This window comes from Bombina bombina, chromosome 3, assembly GCF_027579735.1.
Source record: "Bombina bombina isolate aBomBom1 chromosome 3, aBomBom1.pri, whole genome shotgun sequence".
Lineage (NCBI taxonomy): Eukaryota > Metazoa > Chordata > Amphibia > Anura > Bombinatoridae > Bombina > Bombina bombina.
Genome location: NC_069501.1, coordinates 1,021,663,970 through 1,021,690,012, shown reverse-complemented (window position 1 = coordinate 1,021,690,012; position 26,043 = coordinate 1,021,663,970). Strand labels below are relative to the sequence as shown.

General features: G+C 36.0%; 1 protein-coding gene across 2 annotated transcripts in view; it reads left to right on the top strand.

The window, feature by feature from the left end:
* The window catches only part of AGAP2 (ArfGAP with GTPase domain, ankyrin repeat and PH domain 2), a 636,919-nt gene that overhangs the window by 227,040 nt on the left and 383,836 nt on the right, over nt 1-26,043 (top strand). The window lies entirely within an intron of this gene.

The following is a 26,043-nucleotide window of genomic DNA, read 5'->3' as shown; positions in this document are numbered from 1 at the left end:
AGTAAGTTACATCAAATATTAAATAATTATTCTTACATTGCATCCTTCACCACATTTACCCTCAATACTAGCATACTCTTATACTGTTGATTGCAATTCCTATTATTATTACATAACTGGAAGTAATACTTTTATGTTATCAAAAGTAAATCAAATTAAATGAAATAAAAGTCAAATCTGAAATGCAAATAAGTGAATTTCACTTTTCTCAAAGCCTTTTTGCAATACACGTTTGCTTGTGAAAAGTTGTTTGAGAAAAGTTGCTGCATATTCTCTAATACTTTTTGTGACTTTGGCTTTCCTAGAGTACGCAGGTAAGCCATGTGCACTCAAATTTGATTCTTGTGCATGTTAGCAGTGCTAACATAAGTGTATGACCATTACAAAAATATTTCAAGGAAATGTGAAATGCTCTACTGTGCATTTCTAATTTGTCTTTTATGTCTAATTAAAGGTAATACTGCATAGCATAACACTGCAAGCTTTAACAACTAGTATGCTTTTTTTTTCTTTTTGACATTTAGACATTTTACTTAGCGAATAGATCTAATAGGTAATAAAGTCTGAATTGTGATTTTGGTTCAAACAAACATCTGTTATATCTGCCTTTTTTACCTTTGTTATAGGAAAATAATTGTTTGCTGAATGAAAGAGAATATTTTCTTTGTTCCTAATTAAACTAGCTGCAAAAACGATGTCTGGGTATTAAATCTATCTATCATCTATCTACACCCACACAAACACTCACGCACACACATATCCTCTTTGTCTAGTAACGTCTATATTTGTATTAAGGTGTCCAACTGTTGCCCTTAAAGGCCACAAACAGGCCAGGATTTCACATTTCCTATACTACGGTATATATTACTTTATCAGATACAATGAATCTGAATGTTCTTTAGATAGAGATAGAATATAGCCAGGGAGTTGCAGGCAGCAGTTACACTATTTAGTTAAATGCACAGCTTATCAGCACACTACTTGTGAGTACACTTTGCTTTGATTGCACTTATTTTAGTGTTACCTTTTCCAATAAGAAGTATTTGCCTGTCTTGGCCCCGCTTAGCAACAACTAGAATATACCTATGAACAAAATGACAACAGACGAACATTTTGAACATCCATTATTTCAAATGCAATTAGTTAAAGGGACAATTTAGTTTTGCACAAAGGTCCCTTGATAACTATGTATAAAACCTCACAAAGGTGTTAAACATGTAAAGTGTAATATAACCAATGTGAAGAAGCATATGCATGCAGGAGCTCATCACTGGCTTGATTCATAGATACTTGTGAGGTTGCTTTGCTGTAAAGTTGAGATCATGTTCCCAATTCATTAAGCACGGTGTAACCTATATTTTCCACACATTCGTTAGTAGGCCATTAACATATACTTAAATTAAATGTAAAATACATGAAATGTTACACAAGAACCACTTGCGGAGCAGTTAAATCAATGACAATCATAACAACATTGGAAATATGGTTGAAACAAAGATAATGCAATTGTTTATGTGTAAAATACTTGCATGTCTGTTATGTTATAGAAAAGTCTCCAGGAACCATGTGGAACCGTGGAACCATGTGACCCAGGCAGCACTTAAAGGGACATGAAACCCAATTTTTTTCTTTCATGATTTAGAAAGAGCATGTCATTTTAAACAACTTTCTAATTTACTTCTTTTATCTAATTTGCTTCATTCTCTTGATATCAGTTGCTGAAAAGCATATCTAGATATGCTCAGTAGCTGCTGATTGGTTGCTGCACATAAAGGCCTTGTTTGATTGGCTCACACATGTGCATTGCTATTTCTTCAACAAAGGATATCTAAAGAATATGGGGCAGAATATGATTGCCTTAAATTTCAGACTATAAAAATGTTGCAATCGAAAATATATTAGTTTGCAAGTAAAATCACATAATTATTTTTTTAAAAAGTGGATATATATTTTATAATAAAAAGATTTATAATCCTAATTGTTATTGTCGGTTCCTCCACCCCCTTCATTTCCTCTTTTGGCTGGGCTGTGTTGTATAGAGCAGTCCAAACCACTGTCTACATAGGCTTTCTAAGGGCTTTAGAAAAATTTAAAGGGGCTGGACTTCAATATTGTCATATGACACACATGTTGATTTGATGTTCACTGGAATTGTCATAAAAAAAGGGTTCATCCAAGTGGGCTGGCATAACATTGCAATACAAGCATTACTATATGCACTCATTTAACCCTTTCACAGATGGATTAAAAACAAAAATTTACACATATACTTTTTTAATGGCAAAGATTAAATATACGTCATTTTATTAGTTAAGGTTTACTTTAAATAATATACAAGTTTTCAAGGCACTTGTATATTTCCTTGTATCTCTCTTGCCTTTAGGATGTAGTACAATGGTTGGGTTTAGACTGTAGTGAAAAGAGATTTGTAGGGACTTCATTTTATTTCCTGAGCCAGGCAGCACATTGCCAGTGCAATTCCTTGAGCAGGCCCTGGTAGCCTCATTGGATAGAACAAGAGCGTTCTTTGAGACTTTAAAGACACGAACAAGGGGCTGATAGTGTAGGTGAAAAATACCAACCACCTGCATGTATTGCCCACGTAAATTTATAAAGACTCTATGAAGTATCTTGTCTTTCAGTTGTTTCCCACTATTTGAAATCTGACATGGCTGTCTCAATTTTTACTTTTACTTTGTTAAAGTTTTTTGAATGCATATTAGAGGAGACGTAAGGGTTTAAAGATTTTTTTATGATGTTAATTTCCTTCACAGTGAAGGGATGCTCCATTGATTATAATAGAGGGTCACTTGTAACTGATGTATGTGATTAGTGGTGGGTGAAAATCTCTTTGAATTGCATAATTTTTTAGTCCCCCCCTCCAGATTTTGGTTTTACAAACAGGTTTTATTGAAGCCTCTGACAGCGTCCTACACAGCAGTACACAAGCATAGCATAGCTGTGTGTTTAAACCGTTTACTGGGGTGATTATTCGTGCAATAATAATTCTGCCTTTAAGTCAAGTTATGTAACATGTATGCTCTGTCCTGTATGCAAAAGGGAAGTATTTTCTGTAAGTATTATTGTCTCTGGTTAAAAGCTGTTTCCTTCTAAAGAGTGTGCTTTAAATGGCTGAGAATTTCAATGGTGCCATTAGATTAGTAGTAGAATTAAGGCTCTTGTTACAGTTAGAACTAGGGTTGGCCTGTGGTGTATACATAGTGTTATTGCTAGGGTTAAGATTAGGGTTAGTTTTACTGATACAAACATTTGCAACAAAGTTGATGCTTCAAGAAGGGTAGATCCAGTGAGTAATGAGATAAAAATTGCAAAAAAAAAGTGTAAAATCATGCATTTAGGATGCAGAATCGCAGAGGTAAATTAGAGACTCAATGGCACTGCTGACAGTACCAAAAGAGGAACAGGACTTGGAAGTTATTATTTCAGATGGTTTAAAATTTGGTAATCCATTATTATGCTTTATTTATAGCGTCAACATATTCTGCATTCATTTAAATAAAACAATGATAAGAAATTTGTAAGAGACAAGACAAAATTTGACAAACACATACAGGAGTAATTAAGGGCTAGCATGGGAATAGGTGAAAATCGAAAATGCACGGAGCAGGTCATGGTTGGATCTTAGTGGGCGGGCTGGAATTGTATTTGTTGATTAGTGAAGATAAGATACTGATTAGGCCTCATCAAGAAAATTGTTTTATGGAGACCATGGCCCCAATTTATCAAAGGGCTTGCGGACCTGATCCGACACTGCGGATCAGGTCCGCAAGACCTTGCTAAATGCGGAGAGCAATACGCTCTCCGCATTTAACATTTCACCAGCAGCTCACAAGAGCTGCTGGTGCAACGCCGCCCCTTGCTGACTCGCGGCCAATCTGCCACCAGCAGGGAGGTGTCAATCAACCCGATCGTATTTGATCGGGTTGATTTCCGGCGATTCCTGTCCGCCTGCTCAGAGCAGGCGGACAGGGTTATGAAGCAGCGGTCCTTAGACCGCTGCTTCATAAGTTGTGTTTCTGGCGAGTCCGTACGGAGCTTGATAAATGGGCCTGCATGTCTGCAGAAGGCTATAAATATTCTAGAAACAGTTCATAGGCTGTTTACTAAAATGGTACATGATCTAACAAATACCACTCAAAAGAGAAGTCCTAGCTGGGGAGAGAAGTGATATAGTAGACACCTTCGAGTAAACTTGAAGGAATGTAATAAATATGAGGCTAAATCATTTTTCAAAAAAAAAAAAGCAACACTAGAACAATGGGTCATTAACTTAAGTTAGAGTATAGTAGATTTAGGAATTATTTGTGGAAACACTTTCTTTAAGGTACTTAAAAGCGTAAAATGAAAATGCTCTAAAATATTTCATTATTGCATTTATGCTTGCATATGACTGCGTGTACGGATTACACACATAGTAAAAGTCAGCTTCAAAGCAACAATGCACTACTGAAAGCTAGCTGAACACATGGGGTTCCAGTTATCAACTGGTGGACAGACGAGTTGAGGTGCAGCTCCCTGCTCACTCGAGCTGTCAATCATCCTGATCAAATCTAATCAGGATGATTGAAATCTGCCATACTTTAGGTAAGGGAAAGGTTAAGTAGCTCTAGCAGCTTGATAAATGGAGCCCATATGGAGACAATAACAAGAAACAAATGTATGTAGCCACCAATCACCAGCTAGCTCTTAAAAGTGCATTGCAGCTGCTGAGGATATGTACATATGCCGTTCAACAAAGGACACCAATAGAACAAAGTAAATTTCATTAGGGACAAGCAAAATTTTGTAAAACCAATGCCAAAAATGTCCACAGTCTGCGGCATTTGGCTCCTTTCAGAACTGGATTTATTAGGAGCAAAAGTGCAACACATATGTCTGTATGTGCACAGAAATGTGTGTGTTGCACCTTTACTATAATAAATCTGACACCAAAATGAGCCAAATGCTACAGACCAGCAGCATTTGTTTCACTAACGAGGTGTCTTAAAATGATCTGCTCTGTCTGAATCACTGAAGTTTAAATTTGACTTTCATGTATCCTTACAATTTTAAATCGCATATAGGCGGACTCAATGGCTCCTTTAATTATTTTCTATTCGCAACATTGAAGTCATTATATTTGTTATCTGTTCACTGCCCGAAAGGACTGCAACACTTTGCCATGTTGTTTCTAACCATTTATGCCTTATGTTCAGGAAATTTTAACTCTGAACCACTTTGACCAATATATGTTTAAATAAGGATACATTTTGCATCTGGAAATACTGTGTGCAGTAGACCGGTGGTTCCAAATCAGAGCTTACCATTTCTTCAGGATCTAAGAATATGCCAAAATAAATATTTCTCACCCTAAATGGCTCAGTCATTCATTGGATTTCATTGGATAAGGAACATACAAGGTGTAGCACCTTTAAACTTAAGTATTAACATTTACTGGAGCATTCCCCATGCATACAGACAGGACATTAAATTATGTTCTTTCTACTAGATCCTATGTTCAAAGCATAGATGGGTGTAGAGAAGGGAGACAATAGGTAGAGTTGCTATGTGCATATATGCTATTAACCAATTGTACAACACATCTGCATACAAAGTAAGGGCCATATTATGCTATTTAGCACTTTTGATCGAACACAAACACTGCCAGGAGTAAACATTTAACTCATGCAGGTTAGTGCATGTATTACAAGTTGAAAGTAAATGGTTTTGCGAGCGAGCAAAACTCGACGCAAGCTAACTTCAGGACATCGGATATCACAATCACGATAACGTCTTCTCCCCAAAGACTTTCATGGAGTGGCTGGAAAAAAAAAACCCTAACAATTATTACTCGCCTGCTAACCAGACACTGCGGTAAGCCAAGTGCGCTCAAACTGACGTGAGTTATTCATATTTTATATATATATATATATATATATATATATATATATATATATATATGAATATAGACAAGTATAGGATACAGATATGTATATAGGAATATATATTTAAAAATACTAAGAACATTTTCATTTTCTCCTATGTGAAGAACATTGGAATGTAAAATATTAACAGCAAATACACAGTACAATATATATGAAATATTGAAATTGTTTTCAAGTATTTGAGTGGAAAGGGCTCCAAAGTCTGTGTGTATGTATATATGTGTATGTATATATATATATATATATATATATATATATATATATATACAATCCCAAAAGGTAGAAGCACTCCTGGTATACCATAAAAGGCAGTCAGCTTGTGTTGCCCTTGGTGCACCTCAGTAAAGGTATACAGTCCATAGAAAAGGAGGTCACTGACAGGGTCTTGATACCAATTTACCAAATACTTTATTAATGTTTTGGGGTTTCCCCCATTTTCAAAACAAGTGCAGCAATAACAACGATAAAACTCACCCTTTTGTAGCCTGAACCCTTCACCATTACGACGTTCCCGTCTCCGCCCCGGAAGTTGCCGACGTCACGTGATCCTCACGTCACGATCTTCATCGTCATGGCAACCAGACACCAAGTCGGAAGCGTCGATGTGCCTAAAAACAATAACACAGTGAAAACATGGGTTATATGGACTTGTTGCAAGCATGCACAGAGGGGGATACATAATGATAAGCAAGAAACATTGAACATGTACCCAATAACAATAAGCTGGATGCATAATTTTTAGGACAAATAGCAGCATAACATATTAAATGGCATCACTAATCTGAATAACTGAATATCATATTAAATAAATAACTAATTTGAATGACTGACATCAGATAGGATTAGAGACATTTAAGAGTATATGAACAGGCCAGAATTACTAAATGAGCACTAGAATAAGAACTACCCAGAAGGTAACATACTAAATAAGATAAAATAATTGCAACATGCTATCTATCTGACTAAGAAGACAGCTGGATATATATGATCCTGCTCACAAGGCTTAAAGGATATGGAAACATATCGGACAGAGAGGTCCCACTCATATTGTACATAAAGGCAGAGGACTGCAGAATTATAAGCAACAGTGCCAGTCCAGGTGTACGTTAAGTCCTCTAGGGGCCATGGTCCCTAGATTAAAGATCCATCTGGATTCTCTCTGGAGTAGCATCTTGGCTCTGTTCCCACCTCTTGGGGCCAGAGGGATGTGATCGATAATGATGTACTTTAAATGAGACACCCTATGCCCCGCTTTCGCGAAATGCCTGGCCACTGGTTGTTCTGATGTGCCTTTCTCAATGGCTGCCCTTATGGCTGAATGATGGTTGGCCATTCTCGTCCTAAGATCATCCACTGTTTTTCCCACATAGAACATACCACACACACAGTGTTGTAAGTATACTATGTATTTGGTGGTGCAGGTAACCCTATGTTTTATTAGATATTTCCTGGTTGAATAAGGATGGCTAAACTTGTTCCCTGTGGTCAGCCCTCCGCAAGTGGTGCAGCCAAGGCACCGAAAGCAGCCTGTTTTAGCCTTCAGCCAAGTGGTGTTAGTATAGCAGTCTCTGGGATCCATTTTAATTAACTGATCTTGAAGAGATCTAGCTCTTCGGAAGCCAATTCTTAGCGGAAGTGTATCCTTAAAAGGTAGCTCCTTATCTGTAGTTATTAAGGGCCAGTTATTTTTTAAAGTCTCTGCAATACCCTTTTTGCCCAACGTAAAAGTAGTTGTAAAGGTCATCCTCTCCTCTATAGTTGATGCCTTGGTCTCAGTCAATAATTCTTGTTGTGTATATTTTCCACAAAGTTCCTTACTCTTTTTCAGGGCTTCGCTCTCTCCGTCTGAATTTCATTTCCATCTGTGTCATCTGTTTTATTTTCAGTCTCTCATCCATATTATTCCGGGCAACCCGACAGCTCGTAACGTACAGGATGGAATTTTTATCCATAGGTTTACTGTATAGTGTAGTGATAAGAGTATTCTGTTTCTTGACAATCCTCAAGTACACCAACCACACAGAGTATTACAGTTAATTGTTATGCAAATATAGAAACTTTACGAAAACTATAGGAAGCGTGCAAAGAGCTCCAGTCTTCATAATTACATGGTGGAAGAAGGTAAAGGGTTGGAAATTTCAAACTGGATTGTGGTATCTTACTTGGAGTTTCAGATACCCTCTTACACCACATGTTGATATCTTGCATTTTTTATACACTTTTATATTTTAGAGAAATACATTTTTATTTTGTATGCATAAATATTTATGGAATAGCGCACTTTATGTATAGGGTGTTTAATTTGCAAGAATGGTGGTTTTGGTTTAATATATTACCTAAGGTGTTTTTTCAGGTTCTATCATATGTGATTATATTATAAAAACGGATGCACTCACTGTCAATTGACAATTAAAAAGGTAACGAACAAATTCCCGGTGAGTGCATCCATTTTTGCTGTTTGTATTAGTCTTGGGAGCACCCTAGGTAGGTGACTCGAAGAACTGTGAGTGCTGGCCCTCTCCCATTATATATATATATATATATATATATATATATATATATACATACATGCATACATACATGCATACATACATACATACATACATACATACATACATACATAAATACATACATACATATCCATTTTTAGACATTTATATGTATGTATCTCTAATTTAAAGCCCTTTCTTGGCTTTTTTTCTAACACCTTAGATCTCATATCTTGGAGCCCATATAACTTTTGTGTGCAATATTTTTTATAAATATTTTTATTAGTGTTATTATGAGTGTAAATGTACTTTGTAATGTATTTTTGATGTGTTTTGTGATCATTTTTATTTTCACAAAACAGTTAACCACAGCTCTGAAGTTGCGGTAATGATTCTAGAGTAAATCGCTCACGCAATCGCGTTTGCACTCATCTTGTAATATGAGCGATAAGCACGATGAGCACAAACCCTTGTGATATACCCCTTATCACTCTGTTGCAAATGATTGTGCTCCACTTGTAATATAGCATTTTATTGCAATCCACAATGAACATTCTCACTGTCATATCTAATTTGTGCAAAAGTTTAATAGCTTAAAAATCTGAATTGAGCTATGTTTTTTAACATTTCATAAAAAAAGTGCTTTATTAACATATGGACTGAGCATGTGCAAGAACGTAAACACTGAAAACCATCAGGGTCAATGTGTAGAAGCCCAAAAAGCATGTAAAAAGCTACTGAAAAGTTTTTTTGTGTGGATAAGAATACTGGTGCCATTTTTTTCCCTATTCAATATACAGATGATGTTACTGTACCACAAATATGTTTGAAAGCATTGTGATAAATGGATAATTTTGTCTGTAGAAATAGAAACTCTACAAAAGGCCATATGAGACACTTTACATAGAAGTTTCGTTTCGCTGAAATGAAGGCTAATTACATATGATCACTAGTATGTTCATCATTAATAAATGTTTGGAGATTATAAAATGTGCATCATAAAATAATGGAAACTTATATGACATTATCAGTTACACACCTTATGAAATGATTATAAGGGTTAAGTGAAGATATCTGTTTTCAAACATATTAGTAATAATTGATTGATTGATAGATTGATTAACTGACATACTTTTACTTTGGCAATATATTTTCTTCCATGAAGGACTGTAAAAATTCTGCGATACACTTGTTTATTTATTTATTTTTTTAAGTGTTTTTTTTGTAATTCAGAAACGTAAATAATCAAACAGAAAAGTAAATATTCTATCCAGCTGCCATATGATCCTTTATTGTGGATATTCTAATGGTTGAGAATACAGGACTGAGTTATACATTTTTATTGATAATAATATTTGTATTATGAGGAATGTCAGTAATGATAAATTGTGTGGTGGGTGATAGAGGCATTAATAGTGTGATAAATAATGTAATTGGTTTAAGATTATGTCATGTGTGATTTCAGCAGTGATGATTTGTAATATGTCATTGATGATATTATGTGTCATACCACTGATGATGTCATGAAAGTGATACATAGATAGACAGACATACAAACATACAGATAGAAAGAAAGAAAGAAAGAAGGATACGTATGTGATCCGCTATTTCATTCCTAGGTTGTAAATAAAATAACACAAAACAGTGCGTGTACATGTACACATATGAACATGTTAAGCATGAGTACAAAATGGTTGTTAAAGGGCCACTAAACCCAAAATCTTTCTTTTGTGATTCAGATAGAACATACAAATTTAAACAACATTACAATCTACTTCTATTATTTATTTTGCTTCATTTTTTAGATATCCTTAGTTGAAGAAAAAGCAATGCACATGGTGAGCCAATCACAAGAGGCTTCTATGTGCAGCAACCAATCAGCAGCTACTGAGCATATCTAGATATGCTTTTCAGCAAAGAATATTAAGAGGATAAAACAAATTAGATAATAGAAGTAAATTAGAAAGATGTTTAAAACTGCATTCTCTTTCTAAATCATGAAAGAAAAAATGTGGGTTTCATGTCCTTTTAAGAGATATTTAAATTATTATTCTAAACTAATAGAGTGCACACAGATAATCACAAGATACTGATTACTCACTAGGGGCCTGATATATTAAAAACCTCACAGCTCAGGTGAGATATTCTAAAAAGTCTTCTCGGTCCAGCAAGGCCCTTAAAAAAAATAAGAAACACAAATTTTATCTGGAGAAATGTTTATGTCACTATGTAGTGTTATTTAAGTGAAACAGAGACTCCTACATTACAATAAAAAGTCTAAAAAAATCCCAAAGATTTTGTGTGATTTCTTTCCTTGCCAGCGAAATTTTGAATATCAAGCCCTGGATAAACAAAAAATGTTCTTTAGTAAGTATAATCTGTTTTTCAAAAAAAGAAAAGAAAAATACAAATGCTCTCTCAGTCACAGCGAATAAAAATGACTTTATTTTCCCTTTCCGTGACTTTTTATTGGTGCATTTTGTCTGGGCTAATATAAGCATTTGGTTTATAGATCATGTATCATTTCTGAGCACTTATACTAATTAATGTTGATCATTTTTTTACTAGCCATATGGCGAATTGAAGGCTATATTGCCTGTGGATCAACAGGATTGATCTAGATTTTTTTTCTAGTAAATCGAACTTTAGAAGTTTGGGATTACTAATTGTGGGATGTGGTATAGGTGGATGGTGAATTAGAAATTCAAGGGCAAGAGCAGATTGGGGCTGAAACTCTTTTAATTAAATTACATAAAATACATCCCTTTAAACCCAATGGAAGATATTTAAATGGAGTCTGGGCCTACACAGTAGTACAGAAAGGCAGCTGATTGAAATGTGAAGTAGTCTGAACAACACTTACTAAAATACTTTTTAATCCTGGAGTATAAAGAAAGCAGACAAGTAGGAAATGTGGTTTTTGTTCCCTATATTTAACATTTAGAGGACTAGTATCTTATTCTCTCCTGAGTAATAACTTTTTTTCCTCTTACTGATAAAACATAGTGATACTTTTTCACGCTGGAATATGTCCCCATAATGTTTTAGTGACATTATTAGAGGGCTTCAAGAGACAGTTAATCTTTTTGCTGTTGATATTAAAAAGTGCAACAAAGTGCACAATGCTGAATAGTGCAAATCACAATGAAAATAAGTAAGTGGGCTTTAGATTTCAAGTGTAAAGAGCAAAATGTATGTATTTTGATACCTGTAATAAACACTTAAAGGGACATAATAGATAATACTGAAAGGTGCATGAGTGCATTTTAATCTGTAGATAAACATTTATGCGAACACAATCATATTTGTAAAAATGCTTCTAGTAAAAGCTATGACAGTTTTAGTGGGATACGCACATATGCTTCAAATACCCCATGCACTCGGTCGCAAACCATGGCTGACTCTCTGAATCATAGTGGTGTTTTCAAAGAGGGAACACAGGACACATTCAGCATATACAGTATGTGTAGTGATAGCTTTTTCTTGCAGCATTATTGCTAAGACAAGTATATTACAAAAATACAGCTATTCAAAACTGAAAGACCCTCTTGTACTATTACATTCCTGATATTTTTATATCTCTCATCATTTATCCCCATCATGATCTGGACCAGGAGGATGTGGGGTAGGCAGGTCAGAGACAGGTTGAGTACATGGCTGTGTGGTTTGGGTGTTCCTGCATTTGGCTAGGGTGGACCCATATTTCTTTAAGACCCAAAGACAGAATAGAGAAGCCATGGAAAGGACAACAGGGCAGAGCCACCAATGAGTTATTCACCTGCAAAATTATGTGTTTGGAGCCCTCACATATTTTTTTTTTCTAAATGAAAAGAAAGGATTATTATTATTATTTTTTTTCACCAATTAAATGCCAGGATGTAATGCAGTAGTAGAGCAGGAAAAGCCTGCAGAATGACTATATACATATGGAAAGTTATATGCCCTAGAAAAAGAGAGATATGTATCCACTAGTGAAATCACAGATTCAATAGCCTCAGGAATATTGCTAGGAATTCTGAAGAATGAAGCTCCAGAAGGACATAAATAAACCAAAAACCCAACAAAAGAGGGAAGAGGTAAAAATGATTGAAATCTAAAATAATTTCTTGAAAGAAAGAATAATAAATGCAAGGGGTACTCTTCTACCAGAATCAATTGGGGTCAGGCAATTTTGAGAATTAAAGGCTCATGAAACCTAATTTAGAGATAGAGAATGTAATTTTAAATAACTTTCCAATGTATTTATATTATCTCATTTGCTTTGTTCCATGTGTACCCTTTGTTGAAAAGTATACCTAGGTAGGCTCAGAAGTTGCTGATTGGCGGCTGCATATATATGCCTCTTGTCATTGGCTTTCAGGTAGCTCCCAGTAATGCATTGCTGCTCCTTCAACAAAAGATTCCAAGAGAAGGAAGCAAATTAGATAATCGTAGTAAATTGGAAATTTGCTTAAAATTGTATGTTCTATCCCCAAATTTTTTCTATCGTGATTCAGATAGAGCATGAAATTTTAAGGGACTTTCTAATTTACTCCTATTATCAAATTCTTTTCATTCTCTTGGTATCTTTATTTGAAATGCAAGAATGTAAGTTTAGATGCTGGCCCATTTTTGGTGAACACACTGTGTTGTTCTTGCTGATTGGTGGGTAAATTCATCCACCAATAAACAAGTGCTTTCCATGGTTCTGAACAAAAAAAAAAATGCTTAGATGCCTTCTTTTTCAAATAAAGAAATCAAGAGAACAAAGAAAAATTGACAATAGGAGTAAATTAGAAAGTTGTTTAAAATTGCAGGCTCTATATGAATCACGAAAGAAAACATTTGGGTTCAGTGTCCCTTTAAGCAAATATTTTAGTTAGGAATATGGGTAGACATGATGGATCTCATCTGCTGTCAATGACCATGTTTCCTTTTCTTAAAGGTAAGACAGTAAAGTCACAATTAAACTTACATGGATTGGATAGAGTATGACATTTTTAAACAACTTTTCAATTGACTTCTATTATCAAATTTTCTTAGTTCTCTTGGTATTTTTTGCTAAAGAGTATTCCTAGGTGAGCTCAGGAATATGCATGTGATTTTAGCTATTGGGCAACAATGTTATACATAATTGCAAACCCTGCTGTCATAGAGTGCTAAAGTCACTTGCAGGCTCCTTAGTTCCTATGAGCCCACCTAGGTTTACTCTTCAACAAAGGATGCCAATAGAATAAACCAAATTTGATAATCTAAGTAAATTGGAAAGTTGTTTCAAATTGGATGTTCTATCTGAATCATAATATTCATTTTGACTTTGCTCTCCCGTTTTAATACCAGCATTTTTAATATATTTTATTGCTAGGATTTATTATGCACATTGTACAATTTAGTGTGAATCGTGAAATCACAATTTTGTTGTAGCAGTTTGTGCTATTGGCTACTTAGAATAAGGGATACAGATATATACTGCATGTGTACACTGTGAAAAGTACAAACGTTTCATATTTCCTCTAAGTAGCTGATTCTAAGACTTTGTTTTTATTATTTGTCTTCTATAGCTATTGATTGCTCTTGTGAATTTATTTTTATGTATTTTGGTTTTAACAACTGTCTATTCACCATAGCTGTTTCTAAATCTGACAGCAGCTGACTGGCAATTTGCAGGTTAATAAAATATTCTCTCTGCTCATCATCCTAAAGGAATACATGCTAACTCTGTATGTGTTGTAATCTTTACTCTCGTATGGCTTATTGTTATTAAACCCATAAAAGTGATCCACTGTCTTTGCCTATACCTATTAATCAGGACTTAAAGCCCCATAAATATATCCAAGTATTATACTGCAAACAGCCAACATGGTTTTTCTTTAAATTGAAATATAAACAAAAAATGTATTATCAATATCCATGCTTCTTTTTCCTTTAGCTTTTATATTTGTTATTTTTTTTTTTTTATTTGTTATTTTTATTCTCTTTTTATACAGTTCATTCAGTATAGATAAATCCTTCACCTCTGTTAATCTTAACCTTAGACTCTTAGAGGATTCACTCTAGCAGCATATTTTCCACAATTTCAAGCGCCTATTTAAGCCTCTTATTTTCTAAATCATATGACAGATATGCTACAATACATACACACAGCACTGTGTACACAGATATGCTACAATACATACACACAGCACTGTGTACACAGATATGCTACTATACATGCACACAGCACCGTGTACACAGATATGCTACAATACATACACACAGCACTGTGTACACAGATATGCTACAATACATACACACAGCACTGTGTACACAGATATGCTACAATACATACACACAGCACTGTGTACACAGATATGCTACAATACATACACACAGCACTGTGTACACAGATATGCTACAATACATACACACAGCACTGTGTACACAGATATGCTACAATACATACACACAGCACTGTGTACACAGATATGCTACAATACATACACACAGCACTGTGTACACAGATATGCTACAATACATACACACAACACTGTGTACACAGATATGCTACAATACATGCACACAGCACTGTGTACACAGATATGCTACAATACATACACACAGCACTGTGTACACAGATATGCTACAATACATACACACAGCACTGTGTACACAGATATGCTACTATACATGCACACAGCACCGTGTACACAGATATGCTACAATACATACACACAGCACTGTGTACACAGATATGCTACAATACATACACACAGCACTGTGTACACAGATATGCTACAATACATACACACAGCACTGTGTACACAGATATGCTACTATACATACACACAGCACTGTGTACACAGATATGCTACAATACATACACACAGCACTGTGTACACAGATATGCTACAATACATACACACAGTAGTGTGTACACAGATATGCTACAATACATACACACAGCACTGTGTACACAGATATGCTACAATACATACACACAGCACTGTGTACACAGATATGCTACAATACATACACACAACACTGTACACATATATGCTACAATACATGCACACAGCACCGTGTACACAGATATGCTACAATACATACACACAGCACTGTGTACACAGATATGCTACTATACATACACACAGCACTGTGTACACAGATATGCTACAATACATACACACAGCACTGTGTACACAGATATGCTACAATACATACACACAGCACTGTGTACACAGATATGCTACAATACATACACACAGTAGTGTGTACACAGATATGCTACTATACATACACACAGCACTGTGTACACAGATATGCTACAATACATGCACACAGCACCATGTACGCAGATATGCTACAATACATACACACAACACTGTACACATATATGCTACAATACATACACACAGCACTGTGTACACAGATATGCTACAATACATACACACAACACTGTACACATATATGCTACAATACATACACACAGCACTGTGTACACAGATATGCTACTATACATGCACACAGCACTGTGTACACAGATATGCTACAATACATACACACAGTAGTGTGTACGCAGATATGCTACAATACATACACACAGCACTGTGTACACAGATATGCTACAATTCATGAGCCAGTATTTTACCAACATGGCTGATATAGTTCAAGTTCAGGTTAATATAGACAATAAAGAATAATTATAAGGGGTCTGAAGTGGTGACATTTCTTCTATTTTTTAATAAATGATAACTCATAATCAGTCATAGCAACTTTAATGGGGAGTTATGCTGTTTAATTATTTACACACATTTATGTTAGTTGGCATAGCCACTACTTTTTTCCCAATAAAGTTGACTATCTTTTTCAAGGACATGATCAAGTAGGACAGTTGGGGCCGATTTATGAAGATGCGGGCAGACATGATCCGCTGTAGTGGATTATGTCCGCCCGACATCGATAAATGCAGACAGCATTCGCTGTTTGCATTTATCATTGCATAAGCATTTCGTGTGAAATGCTTGTGCAATGCCGCCCCCTGCAGATTCGCAGCCAATTGGCCGCTAGCAGGGGGTGTCAATCATCCCGATCGTATCCGACCACTGCTTCTTAACTTATGTTTCCGGCGAGCCTGAAGGCTTGTGCGGAAACAGCTGCTTTCGCAGCTACATAAATCGGCCCCTTGGTGTTCAATATGCGCAAGACATTAATTGGGTGTTTATAGCAGTGGGTATGATAACTGGACAGAGATTCCAGCATTTGATGATCCTGCAAAAGGTAGGAGGGCTAGGAGCTCTGTAGTAAGTAGTTTTCAGATAAAATATACAGGTAGCCCTCAGTTTATACCGGGGTTAGGTTCCAGAAGGAATGGTTGTAAATCGAAACCGTTGTAAATTGGAACCCAGTTTATAATGTAAGTCAATGGGACGTGATGGAGATAGGTTCCAGGCCCCTCTCAAAATTGTCATAAGTAACACCTAATACATTAATTTTAAAGCTTTGAAATGAAGACTTTAAATGCTAAACAGCGTTATAAACCTAATAAAATAATAACACAACACAGAATATATAATTAAACTAAGTTAAATGAACAAAGACATTTGCTAAACAGCATTATAAACCTAATAAAATAATCACACAACACAGACTTCACTTGCATTTTTCAGCAAACAGTTCTATCTATGCATTCCAATCTGGACTGATTTATAGACAGGAAGATCCTTGTTCCTTTGAAATCTGCTCGATAGTTCAGGTCTGGTTAAACTGATTCATTTCAGCTTGCTTGGCTTTTTTGCAACACAAGCGGACAGCTCCACCTACTGGCTATTTTAATAAATGCACTGCTTCTCAATGCTTTTCAATAGCAGTCACATGACTGGGAAAAAGGTTGTTATTCTGAAACGGTGTAAATTGAACCGTTGTAAAACGAGGGCCACCTGTATATGTAAAAGAAAAAGAAAAAAGAAAATTCTCCCTGGTTTTCAGGGTGTCACATACATTTTTATTATCCATAATGTTATGCAATTGTTTTGAAAATAATCAAGATTTGTCTGGTCAACCATTAAGCTAGTGCAGGAATTAATAAAGTAGTGTTATTAACCTAATGAACTGCTCATTATAATTGCTTCTGACATCTTTATATTAGCTGTCATTTTTTATCACTGATGAAAAAGTTTAGCATAAGGTCCAGTTCTGATTTATCAGCTGCTGACACTGTAACATAGCAACTGTGAGATTACAGAGGCAAAACAACTGCATGTGTTTCCATTTTCATCTCCAGTCAGTGCTTTTAGCTAGAAAGAATGACTTTAAATAACAGCCCATTATTTAATCCTCCAGTCATGTCTCTCACTGTTCACAGCAGTCATTTGAGCACTGTGCAGCTTTGTGCTCATGTCTTGTTTGGTTCCTTGCTGAGAAAGGATACAGTAGATGGATTAAAGAGTGTGTTGCTTTTATTATTTTGCAAGATTTATTGTGTATAAACAACACAGATATATAGGAGATTGTATGTACGGATGCTGATCATTATTTCATTAGTAAAGTTAAAAAAAATGGTTAAGAAGTGTTTTAATTAAATAAAAAACAACAACATTTGAATACAACAAAAAGTTAAACTTGCATGAAAAAAACATAAAGAATTATGTCTCCCTATAGTAGCCTATCTGGCCAAACAGTAACATGTTCCAGAGCCACACCCCTTCCTCAGGTGTAATTAGCTGAGAGAGTCACACAATATTTATAGGTTTTTCAATTAACCCTTTAAGGACACAGCTTTCAGTTTGCTCAATTGTTTTATGACGGAAAAATTCCGTCATATGTCCTTAAGAGGTTAATCAAAACATTTTTATCTTTACAAATTTAATATGTTGAACACTCAGATTTCCCGGGATAGCCTTGTTTTAAAGGGACATCGTACCATGAAATTGTTTCCAATGGCATGTTATACCAGCTGTAGTGTTGAATATATATCGAAAATAGCTCCTTTGGGTTTATTTTTGCTTATGAAATATCTGTTTTTGTTCATTAAAAAACAGCCCATTTAAATGGGTTGCACGTGCAGAATAAGCAGACATTCTCTATACACATCTCTATACACGCAGTATTTCTCTATACACATCTGCTTTCTTTTCTTTGCGGTTTGTTAATCACAAAGACTGCTAGAGCAATTGAAAATCAACATTTTAGTATCTGTCATTCCCACCTCCCAATGCTGATTATTGTTTACAACATAGCTTTTCTTTAGAGAATACAAAAGTATTAATATTTTTTGTATTGGTGATGGCTTTAACAGGCAAAAATTAGCTACTTCAAAAGACAAAATAAAGGTAAATTAGCTATTTACAAACAATTTAATACATTGCAGCAGATAAAATGGATCACTAATGTATTAATGGGGAGCAAATTTTACAGTACAATGTCCCTATGTTTTAACACAAAACATAGCTTTTAACACAAAACATAGCTTACGTTTTCTGTAAAGTTCAAAATATCAGTTTTAGGTGCCTTTGATCCTTGCTTTTTTATGGTGTTGCTTGAAAAGAGGAACCAAAACAAATATGATAAACCTTCTTGTGAGAACTTAGAATGTGCACAGTTTCATCTTGAGAAACGTCCACATATGGCCAAAAGTACCTCTAGTAAAATTAAATATATACATGAGTAATTGGATTTTTATTTGAACATTGTGGTTTAGGGTGTTGGCCTAGTGGGGCCGAATTATCATTCGGATTATGTCCGCCGCACATTGATAAATGCCGACAGCATACGCTGTTGGCATTTATCATTGCACAAGCATTTCTCGTGAACATTCACGGCCAAACGGCTGCTAGCAGGGGATGTCAATCATCCCGATCTTATCAGATCAGGATGATTGCTGTCCGCTGCCTCAGATGCAGTGAACGAGTTAAGGAGCAGCAATCTTAAGACCGCTGCTACTTAACTCCTGTTTCTGGCGAGCCTTAAGGCTCGCACAGAAACTGCAACATTGACGGGTTGATAAATCAAACCCTATTTTAAAAAAAAAATGGCTTCCCATAAATACATTGTGAGTTGAAGTCATCCTTTTGCTTTCTCCAAACATAAATCTGTCTGGCTGTAGGAAATATAATTAAAGATGACTTTAATATTACTCATATTACTTTTATTGTTGCCATACTGTTACACAAGCTTGTGTGTTTTTAGTAAACTGACCTTGAGTATGAGCAAATGGCAACCTTGGCATGAATTTCGTATTTGGGAATCCCATGACGTACGTAACTGTGTTACAGCAACTCACATTCAATACAGCTGGTGTAATGTTTTGGTCTGTAGTTTTTGGGCATTTAGCAGCCATCCCTTATTTCTGTTGGTTGCTTCTACTAATCCTCTCTGCTAACACAGTGGGCGCGATCCGATATCGATCGCAGTTTGCGGCGCAAGCGAGGGAACCGGCGTCGCCCACAGTTTCAGCTCGCAACTCGAGCCATCCCATATAGGTCGCCGTCAGATGCTAACGTGCCGTAAGTCTCACAAACCAGCGATGTCCAGAAATCTGCGTAAGTACAAATTTCTGGCGTCGCCAGTGACTTGCGCCACGTTAGAATCTGCCGGCGCCTATAAAACCTGACTAAAGTCTAAAACACCCGCACTGTCTAACACGCCTCCCTAACATAGCCCGCACTGTCTAACACGCCTCCCTAACATAGCCCGCACTGTCTAACACGCCTCCCTAACATAGCCCGCACTGTCTAACCCTCTATCCGCTATCCCCCCTCACTAGCCTAACAATAAAAAAGCTATTAACCCCTAAACCGCCGCTCCCGTACCCCGCCGCCAGCTATATTATATCTATAACCCCCTAAAGTGAGCCCCTAACACCGCCGCCATCTATATTAAAATTATTAACCCCTAATGTAAGCCCCTTACACCGCCGCCATCTCTATTAAAATGATTAACCCCTAATTTAATCTACCTACCCCGCCGCCAGCTATATTATCTATATTAACCCTAAGTATATTATAGTTAATATAGTTATTACAGATATATATTAACTATATTAACCCTAATTATATTAGGGTTAATATAGTTACTATAGTATTTATATTAACTATATTAAACTATAGTATTTATATTAACTATATTAACTCTATCTAACACTAACACCCCTAACTATATTTATATTAAATTAATCTAATTAATTTATAAACTAAAATATTCCTATTTAAATCTAAATACTTACCTATAAAATAAACCCTAAGATAGCTACAATATAATTCATAATTACATTGTAGCTATGTTAGGGTTAATATTTATTTTACAGGTAAATTGTTAATTATTTTAACTAGGTATAATAGATATTAAATAGTTATTAACTATTTAATATCTACCTAGTTAAAATAATTACCCAATTACCTGTAAAATAAATCCTAACCTAAGTTATAAATACACCTACACTATCAATAAATTAAATAAAGTACAAACATCTATCTAAAAATACAATTAAATTAACTAAACTAAATTACAAAAAAAAACAAACACTAAATTACAAAAAATAAAAAAAAGATTACAAGATTTTTAAGCTAATTACACCTATTCTAAGCCCCCTAATAAAATAATAAACCCCCAAAATAAAAAAAATTCCCTGCCCTATTCTAAATTAAACATATTTCAAAGCTCTTTACCTTACCAGCCCTTAAAAGGGCCTTTTGTGGGGCATGCCCCAAAGAATTCAGCTCTTTTGCATTCAACAAATACAATCCCCCCCCCCCATTACAACCCACCACCCACATACCCCTATTCTAAACCCACCCAAACCCCCCTTAAAAAAGCCTAACACTACCCCCCTGAAGATCTCCCTACCTTGTCTTCACCACACCGGGCCGAACTCCTGATCCGATCCGGGCGATGTCGTCCTCCAAGCGGCAAAGAAGAATTCTTCCTCCGGCGATGTCATCCTCCAAGCGGCAAAGAAGAATTCTTCCTCCGGCGACGTCTTCCTCCAAGCGGCAGCAAAGTCTTCATTCTTCCGGCGGCATCTTCAATCTTCTTTCTTCGCTCCGCCGCCGCGGAGCATCCATCCCGGCCGACTGCTAAACTTGGAATGAGGTACCGATCAGCCAATAGAATGCGAGCTCAATCTGATTGGCTGATTGGATCAGCCAATCGGATTGAACTTGAATCTGATTGGCTGATTCAATCAGCCAATCAGATTTTTTTAACTTAATTCCGATTGGCTGATAGAATCCTATCAGCCAATCGGAATTCGGCGGACGCCATCTTGGATGACGTCATTTAAAGGTACCTCATTCCAAGTTTAGCAGTCGGCCGGGATGGATGCTCCGCGGCGGCGGAGCGAAGAAAGAAGATTGAAGATGCCGCCGGAAGAATGAAGACTTTGCTGCCGCTTGGAGGAAGACGTCGCCGGAGGAAGAATTCTTCTTTGCCGCTTGGAGGATGACATCGCCGGAGAAAGAATTCTTCTTTGCCGCTTGGAGGACGACATCGCCCGGATCGGATCAGGAGTTCGGCCCGGTGTGGTGAAGACAAGGTAGGGAGATCTTCAGGGGGGTAGTGTTAGGCTTTTTTAAGGGGGGTTTGGGTGGGTTTAGAATAGGGGTTTGTGGGTGGTGGGTTGTATTGGGGGGGGGGGATTGTATTTGTTGAATGCAAAAGAGCTGAATTCTTTGGGGCATGCCCCACAAAAGGCCCTTTTAAGGGCTGGTAAGGTAAAGAGCTTTGAAATATGTTTAATTTAGAATAGGGCAGGGAATTTTTTTTATTTTGGGGGTTTATTATTTTATTAGGGGGCTTAGAATAGGTGTAATTAGCTTAAAAATCTTGTAATCTTTTTTTTATTTTTTGTAATTTAGTGTTTGTTTTTTTTTGTAATTTAGTTTAGTTAATTTAATTGTATTTTTAGATAGATGTTTGTACTTTATTTAATTTATTGATAGTGTAGGTGTATTTATAACTTAGGTTAGGATTTATTTTACAGGTAATTGGGTAATTATTTTAACTAGGTAGATATTAAATAGTTAATAACTATTTAATATCTATTATACCTAGTTAAAATAATTAACAATTTACCTGTAAAATAAATATTAACCCTAACATAGCTACAATGTAATTATGAATTATATTGTAGCTATCTTAGGGTTTATTTTATAGGTAAGTATTTAGATTTAAATAGGAATATTTTAGTTTATAAATTAATTAGATTAATTTAATATAAATATAGTTAGGGGTGTTAGTGTTAGATAGAGTTAATATAGTTAATATAAATACTATAGTAACTATATTAACCCTAATATAATTAGGGTTAATATAGTTAATATATATAATGTAATAACTATATTAACTATAATATACTTAGGGTTAATATAGATAATATAGCTGGCGGCGGGGTAGGTAGATTAAATTAGGGGTTAATCATTTTAATAGAGATGGCGGCGGTGTAAGGGGCTTACATTAGGGGTTAATAATATTAATATAGCTGGCGGCGGTATAGGGGGATTAGATTAGGGGTTAATAATTTTTATATAGGTGGCGGCGGTGTAAGGGGTCAGATTAGGGGATAGATAAGGTAGATGGCGGTGGTTTTAGAGGCTCACAGTAGGGGGTTAGTTTATGTAGATGGCGGCGGGGTCCGGGAGCGGCGGTTTAGGGGGTAATAACTTTATTAGGGATTTCGGGGGGGGGGGGGATCGCGGTTGACAGGTAGATAGACATTGCGCATGCGTTAGGTGTTAGGTTTATTTTAGCAGATCGCGGTTGACAGGGAGATAGACATTGCGCATGCGTTAGGTGTTAGGTTTATTTTCTAGTTAGTTTAGGGAGTTACGGGGCTCCAATAGTCAGCGTAAGGCTTCTTACGGCTGCTTTTTGTGGCGAGGTGAAAATGGAGTAAGTTTTCTCCATTTTCGCCACGTAAGTCCTTACGCTGCATATTGGATACCAAACTGCGCGGGTTTGGTATACCTGCCTATGGCCCAAAAAACTGCGGGCGACGGCAGAAATATACGCGCGTAACTTCTAGCTTACGCCGTATATAGGATACCAAATCCGCGCAATTATTGGCGTCGCCGGCTTTTGCGGGCGACGATTTTTATCGGATCGACCCCAGTGTGTGCACGTTTGACATGTGCTGTCATTATTTTTAGAGCTCTTGCCATTGACAGATTCAATTCTTTTTCAGGATATGTAATCAATACATCAATTATTTGGCCACTCTGGAACTGTTATTTGTCTGATCTTGCTGTTTGCCAATTTACAAATCTCTTTTATAGATGACAAACGGGACACATACTATTAATTGGTTGTCAACCTAATATGACTCATCTTTGCAGCTGTAATTATGATTTAACTTACTTCTATTACAATTTTGCTGCATTCCCATGATATTCTGTGTTTAGGAGATACCTAGGTAGGCATCTGGAGCACTTCATGGCAGGAAATAGTGCTGTCATCTAGTGCTCTTGCAAATAAATAACATTCTTGCAAAACTGCTACCATATAGTGCTCCAGAAATGGTCTGGACCTTAAGCATATGTCCCAGCTTTTCAACAAAAGAGAACTAGAAAAATGTGATAATAGAAGTAAATGAGAAAGTTGTTTAAAATCACATGCTCTATCTGAATCATGAAAGAAGCATTTTGGGTTTCATGTCCCTTTAACAAGACATAAAACTGTAAACCACCACTAGGGACTGATATGTGGCAGGGTTTATGCTTATGAAGGTCTGCACTTTCAGTTCTCAGCTTTGGAAAACCAGTAATTTTCATAAATGAATGTTAGGTAAAGATGAAAGTAAATAATGAAATTATACAGCAAACTTTTTATATCACAGTCTTGTTTATTACAGTAGGTTGTTTTGTGTAATAAAGATATAGCTAGAAACACTTGGGCAAAAAAAAAGAGATGGAGGAAAGACCAAGCAAAACAGTAGTAGTTAAAATAGGAAACAGGGCATTTAAAAAATGTATTGCTTTTTTGTAAAATGTAATCTGCACAAAAACAAAAAGCTAAATCTTTTTGTTTTCCTTCCTGTGAGACGTGTCACTGTCTGTCAAAAACAGCAGCTTCTAGTAAGCAACAGACAAGCACTTCCTGTTACAAACCAAAAGAAATAGCTTTAACTTTTGGCTGTTTCAATGAAAAAAATGTGTTAACATTATAAATGAATGCTCTTTTATATGTGTGGTATTTATGGCTTACAATAGATTATTGCTATTAGGATAGTGTAGCGTCCCTTTAAATTTTCTGATCTGAAAAAGTGAGTGAATGACAATACTTTAATGTATTCCTTTTAAGATCATCCAATAATTGCTCTGCAAAAATACACTGATGAAATAATGTATTGTGCCTTGTGATATGGTAATGCTAGAGGCCTCTTCACTGTGATATGCAAAAGCCTCATACCCTGCTTTTATTTTGTAACAGTACCGTTTACATCATATGCAGAAATCAAATTACTACTCTGGTTAGTGAATGAGTTTGGCTATGTAGATACTCTTTATCTTCAATACATAAATTGATCAAATAACTGTCAGTAAACTATTCAGCACATAAACCCATCTAGGTAATGCACACACATATCAGGGAGATTTATAACATTGTTATATATGGTATTCCATCGCTGGCACCCAGGCTTCCTGGGGTACTGTAACTTTACATTTACAGTTATGAAGCTGAAAGAACAGCAATTAACATCCTATAATATAAAAGGCCAGGTATGTTTGTCTGATGCAGTCATGTGCAGTAGAGACTGCAGCATGAGACAAACATACTTGGCCATAATGAAGGATCAGTCAGTGAGGATCAGACAGCAGAGGGGGGGGGGAGAGAGGGGATCCAAGTGAATGGGTATTTTGGCTAAATAAGACTAATAGTAAAAATAAAAATGGCTGCACCGGTAGACACAGTAGAATTGCATAATCAACAAATGCAAGATAACAAGACAATGTCTTTCCATTCCCCTGTACCATGTGACAACCATCAATCAGTCACAAATGCATACACGTACCATGTGACAACCATCAGCCAATCACAAATGTATATACGTTTATTCGGTGAATTCTTGCACATTCTCAGTAGGAGCTGGTGACTCAAAAAGTTTAAATATAAATAATGTAAACAACATCATATACAGATATCTTATACATGACCGATGCCAGAATTTCATAGCTGATGATGATTTATCCACCAATCAGCAAGCTCTACCCAGGTGTTGAACCAAAGATGGGCCGGCTCCTAAGCTTACATTCCTGTTTTTTTCAAATAAAGATACCAAGAGAACAAAGAAAATGTGGTAATAGGAGTAAATTATAAAGTTGCTTAAAATTGCATGTTCTATCTGTATCATGAAAATGTGGGTTCAGTATCCCTTTAAGACTGGCATTAGAGATGGGACAAAGTTCTCTGATGCCATCCAAGGTATTAATTGAAGTTTTCCCTACTGTGGTACCTGCGGTATTTCTGCAGGCGCATATTTTGGTCATGTGATAGCAGTATTTTGCAGTCTCAATATTACTGGTTGGAGAAATGTCCTTAAAAAAAACATTTACTAATCATACTGCTACATTGAAACCCAAAGAAAAAAAGCTTCTACAAGCTTAGTAACAACATATAAAATATAATAAATAAATGCAGTTTGAAATGTGTTCACTGTTTAC